This window comes from Camelus bactrianus, chromosome 34 (assembly GCF_048773025.1).
Source record: "Camelus bactrianus isolate YW-2024 breed Bactrian camel chromosome 34, ASM4877302v1, whole genome shotgun sequence".
Lineage (NCBI taxonomy): Eukaryota > Metazoa > Chordata > Mammalia > Artiodactyla > Camelidae > Camelus > Camelus bactrianus.
This window is the reverse complement of record NC_133572.1, coordinates 10,893,967-10,899,753: the sequence shown is the minus strand read 5'-3', so window position 1 is coordinate 10,899,753 and position 5,787 is coordinate 10,893,967. Positions and strand designations below refer to the sequence as shown.

At 34.1% G+C, this 5,787-nt stretch overlaps 1 long non-coding RNA gene across 1 annotated transcript; it reads left to right on the top strand.

Moving 5' to 3' along the window:
• The first annotated feature begins 201 nt into the window (after positions 1 to 201).
• Positions 202 to 5,379, top strand: LOC123614472 (uncharacterized). The gene is made up of 2 exons (XR_006721882.2): positions 202 to 561; positions 4,094 to 5,379. It is a non-coding gene; the product is annotated as an uncharacterized LOC123614472 (long non-coding RNA).
• The last annotated feature ends 408 nt before the right edge of the window (positions 5,380 to 5,787 follow it).

Sequence of the window (5,787 nt, the reverse complement as noted above, 5' to 3'; positions counted from 1 at the left end):
CAAACTTAATATAGGGACTTTAAGAATGATTTTCTCTAAAGAGAATGCTTTATGCCCAGAAGTGGATCTCTCACCGATACTCATTTTCTGGGGACTGGTTTGTGACTCGACGTAACGCTAGCTCTTTTAATAGCCACAGGAAGAATTAGTTAAAAATTGACTTTGAATGTAATTCATTTGCTACAAAATGGTCTTTCACCCCCTGCTCTTCTCTTTCACTGACATCCACATTTTTGTTTCTAGTCCTTTGTTAAAAAATGAACTGCACAGCAAAAGCATGCGAGGATAAGGATTTCTGAACACCGCCATGCACACCATGGTGTTCCCAGCACTGAGCTATTAATGCATCACTGCTGTCCTGCGCTGGACGAAGGGGGAGAGACAGTTCAGAGGAGCAGCTGGCTAAGGAGAGCCCCAGGGATGAGCTCACCTGGAAAGAAGAAAGCGATAGCCTTCAGCACATCCAGTCTCCTCTTGGCCCCCTGCACTCCCCTCCCAGGGATCAGTCTGCTGCTGGACATGCCACTAACTTCTATGTCACTGACCACAAACTCAGCACAGGTAAAACTGAAAGGGAAATGCTTTCCTTGTTTATCTGCCAAAAATTAGATTAGGAATGGGTTGGGGCAAACATCTTGCAAAGCTAATTATAAGTACATATTTAAATTGGGCAAAATTAGTTTAGGTCCGGTTGTTACTCCCCACCCCCCTTTTTAAATAGCCAAAGTCCACTTATTCTTTCCTTGTGTCTAAAATTCCACCATGAATACTAAGAAAGGGGGTTGTGTTATGACTTAATAAACATTTAAATCAGTGTTAAGATCCTTTAAGCTTCTCTTAAGTTAGAAATTAAAAAGTCTTTGCAACGGGGAAAAGGAATCGTGAGCATCACTGAAGAACAGAGGTGGAAATCTTTTGAAACACTACTATTTTGTTCATAAATAAATACTTTCCTCTATATTTCCCATTAGCAAACCATTTGGATACAGAATAAACTTAGCATAGGTCAAATAAAATATATTTTGACTCTAATGCTTCTAGAGAGAAAAGGCGATTTTCACGATTAGACTTCTAGTTTAGAAAACTCTAGCGTTTCCACTGAGAGAGCAAGGTCTTCCTGACCTATGAGAAGGGCTCACCTTTGCCTGTGGCATTTGTGTGGTGTTTTTGATTACTGGGTCCTCATTACCAGATACAATGAAGAATGAAAACAATCCTACTGCATTCAACAGATTTTGTAAGAACAAAAAATACCTGCAAAAAAAGGCAACTGAAAGATAGATTCAGATAAACACTGCATCTAACATTGATTTTCAATGAATATTCACTGTATTCACGAAGTAGCTGAAAATATAATTCCACGACAATGAAGTAGATGTCTTTAAAACTTATTTTCTATTGGTATCTTTCTTATTAGGAGAATCTGGTTTGGTAAAGTTCCCTTAACTTCTGCTAATTGGAGTCCACATTTTTCAAGTGGAACATTAGATACATAGCTACTTTTTTAACCTAGTATATAGAGGTATTTGTCAGTAAATGCATATTTTTGATATAAATTAAACAGTTTATGCAGAGAAAAATGTTAACTTGTATAAAACATCAGCTCACAGCTCAGAAAACCTATTATAACTTTTAAAATTAACATAGTAAGTTAAGCTCCTGTTATAAAGGATCTAAATTTCTTAAGAATAATCTCTAGGAGAAGAAAAGACAGTAATTTGAAGATTGAGTCACACAATGTACATCTCAATGAGGGAGTTGTTCTTGGAGCAATAAATTACAATGTTTCTGACATTTACTTTAATAAAAATAAAACACAAATGAATAAGGATTCAGAGAAAGACATTTAAAATTGTAGCTGTGATCAATTGAAAAACATTATAATTATCTTCTGGGATCTTTTATCTTTTTATCTTTTAGAGATTTACAGAAATCAAAAGTCTATTTATGATGAAATGAGGTAGAATGCATGATTAGCATCATGTTTGGGGCAAAATAGTCCCAAATACAACCCACCCCATCATCCATATTCATTACTTGAACAGCATTTAACCTATAAACAGGACCTCAAAAGGACAATGATTACATCAGTAAAGGAAATACATCTTCAAGAAAAAGGAAAACTTTAACTCAAAATCTTAAGTTTGCCAGCAAATAGACTAATCTAAATACATATGTGTAACTTTAGTCTTCTTCTGAAGCTCCAGATTCATAACTTCAATTTTCTTCGGATTTCCCAAATCAATGTTCCATTTCATTCATAACCAAGCGGTACACTGAGCAAACTCAGCATCATCTCAATGTAGCCTTTTGGCTACTGCAGTGTGTAAAAGATGCTATACTGTATAAATGCAAAGAGTGTATGGCGGTGTGGGGGTGAGTACACAAAGAGAGAGAGAGAGAAGGTCTACTTTCTTAATGAGTTCCTATTACAGGGTCTAATTTTGAAAAATTTTTGAACTTGTATAGGTCTTAAGGTGGCTGAGATCCAAAATGCTGGAATAATGGTGAATAGTCAGTGTCTAGGTATTGAAATAGAAGACACACAGAGGGGGTAAGACCATGTTGTTAGTTATGTTCATAATGTAGATGTTTGCATCACTAAATATGACAATAGGAGAGAGGATAAGAAGATATCCTTAAGCAAGATTTTCAACTCACCAAAGAAGGAGGAAGAAGATAATGAAGAAATAGTGAATGTTGATTTAAATTCATGGTGCATGTAAAACACAACAGCTTAACATAAAATATAAAGGAATTCTTAATAAATGTTAATTATTATTGTTTGTGTCATTATGTAAACAAATGGAATTTTGTATTAGTGAGGCCACTTTAAAATATTTATGCTTTCAAAGATATATACTAAGCAATGGAGGTGTAAATCATAGTTAATAACTGAAGAATGGGGAACTTACTTCATGAGAGGACTGGCATACTCCAGCTGGTCACAAATATTCTGAAGAAAATCACCATTTAGGGAAATCACATCCATTATAATTGGCCACATCAAGAATTCTTTAAGAACGTGGAGGGGTCAATGCTCTATTTCCAAATGGCATTTGGTTGAAATTTGAAAAGAAAAATGTTGTTATATATTGATGTTTCTTATTATGGCCATATAATTTGAGACAGGAATTTTTATGGAAAAACCTTCTCTTAGGCAAGATTTACTGTCTATTTTGGACACCTTACAAAACATAACTAAACAAAGCTTTTTAAAAAGTATGGCAATGAAAAAGATACAGAAAAGGTTATATAGGTTATGAGTTTTTTCCATTTTGGTAATTTTCTGTATTCTAATTTTTAATGGGCACATAATACTGTTTAATGAAATAATAAGGCAAAATATAAATAAAGGGCCAAAAAGTGTTATAAATAGGTGAGGACAGAGTTTAAAATACTAAGATAAACAAACAAGGTTTCTGAAACCCTTTTTAAAAAAAGGTTTACTGAAGCCATGTTAGAATACAATGATGAACACAAATGGGTAAGTTCAGTGCTTGGCTGACACAATTAATAGAAATAAAACTACTATTTACTTCATTCTTTAGTGTTATTTGTGAATATGTAAAGTAAGGTAAGGTAATGTAATGCCTGTGATAATGTAAGCAGGAGAAGTATAGGAAAAATCCATTTTATGTCAAAAGGGAAAATGAAGAGTAATGGATAAAATTTATAAGATGATAGACTTACTTTAACCTAGGAAATATAAATGATAGTATTTCAAAATGGAATACGGGTCCTACTTTTTTTTAAATATTTCCCTCGTTTTAAATATATTTTTATTGAAGTATGGTCAGCTTATAGTATTGTGTCAATTTCTGGTATAAAGCATAATGTTTCAGTCATACATATATATACAAATATTCATTTTCATATTCTTTTTCATTATAGGTCACTACAATCTATTGAACATAGTTTCCCTGTGCTATATGGTGTAAATTTGTTGTTTATTTTATATATAGTAGTTAGTATCTGCAAATCTGGAGCTGCCAGTATATCCCTTTCCACCCTGGTACCCACAAGTTTGTTTTCTATGTCTGTAAGTCTGTTTCTATTTTTCAAAAAGTTCATTTGTGTCATTTTTTTTTAGATTCCACCTTTCAACCATGATGAAGTAATGAATACTAAATTTCTATCCAGCCATAATCAACTATAAAACTGGAAATTTTTATGTAAAAACTGTTTCCAATCATTTGAGAATAACCATCAAAAAAATTGTGAACATTTAGCGGAAAAAAAAAACCAAAACAAAAAACCCAGAGATGTGCCCTAAAAGTGCCCTAGCTTTCTGAGCGGAGCTAATTACTGGACCCTGGCCCACGGAGAAGTGGCATAAGCATGGTTTCATAATCTTGCTGAATTGAATACACAGAAATTGGAGATGAGGAAGTCTTAGAGAATTCGTATCTGGAAGGCAGAGTACTGACAAAGAAGAAGCTACTCAGAAAAAAAGCTCCAAGAATCTACAAGGATCACCATGATTCTTTCACTGAATGCTAAATTGCACATGCACAGAATGACTCCTTAAGGCCAGGCAAAGAACAACCATTAAGGAAATGCCATTGCCATAGAGCTGTAAGATGGAAAACTCCCAGAATTCTCATAGGGTTGGGAAAGTGTGGGGTTTAACTAGCCAGACTGGAGAACCTCATGGAACACACATGGCATTTTGCGTGACGCCAAAATGGCCATACATCAGGAGTGAAACTGAACTAATCACAGTGTAGAGTCACTCTGGACCTTACCAGGGATTCTTGTAGTCATGCTATGATGATTAAGTTGATGATTCTTTGAGGATAAAGTAATACTAAACGTGTGTGCACCTCGTAATATAGGGTCATTACATGTAAAACAAAGCTGACAGAGAAACAGATAAATCTACAATTTTGGTTAAATTATTTCATCTTTGCTCTCTCAGTATTTGGGAAACTGATTACAGAGAAAATCTGAACAAGACTATCAACCAAAATGATCTAACTGACATTAATAAAGCTTTACACCCAGCAACAATGGGATACATGCCTTTTCCAAATTGTTATTTGATTAATTCCAGCATCAATTTTTTTTTTAATTAAGAAAAAAAAAAACCATATCAGAACTGGATGAAACATACATGAAAGAAAAACTGTCTGGAGTGGGGCTGGGTGGATGTTAAACATGTACATAATTTTATTTGCAATTTAAATGCTATTAATCACTTTTTATTTTTTAATAATAAAATATTTAATGAAATGTAAATTAATTTGGAAATGCCATTTCATTCCGGTGTTATTCCAATTTTTATGAAGCTTGTTTCAGTCAGAAATGGTCCATGGCTGAGAAACTGCTTGTTCTTTAAGAGTCCTTTGAAATAAAGCTGTTCCACAACTTGTAGAATATTATCATTCATTTTTGCTGTTTGGCTTGGGATTTTCCTATCACTTTTGAATTGTCTTTCTTGCTTCCCAAGATCTCTTGGCTTTTGACAATAAGAATGGGTAATTCCCCTGGGTAAAATTCACACAGACCACATGGCTTGACAATTTGAACTTACTCTGTGCCTTTCAACTTCTTATTCCACCTCTCTCTTTCATAAAATCCCCAGGGATGCACAAATTTCACCTTCACTACGTAAAGATGTGTTTGGGGGGAAAAGAGGAAAAAGTGCTTTTCACATATAGTTGAACATGACCAAATTATACAGTAGAACCTTAAGAGAAATGTAAAAATAAACTGTTGAGAAATAAATCTTACTCTGCTTTATGTGGAATAAAATTTATATGGCTACTATATAAAACTTCCCAC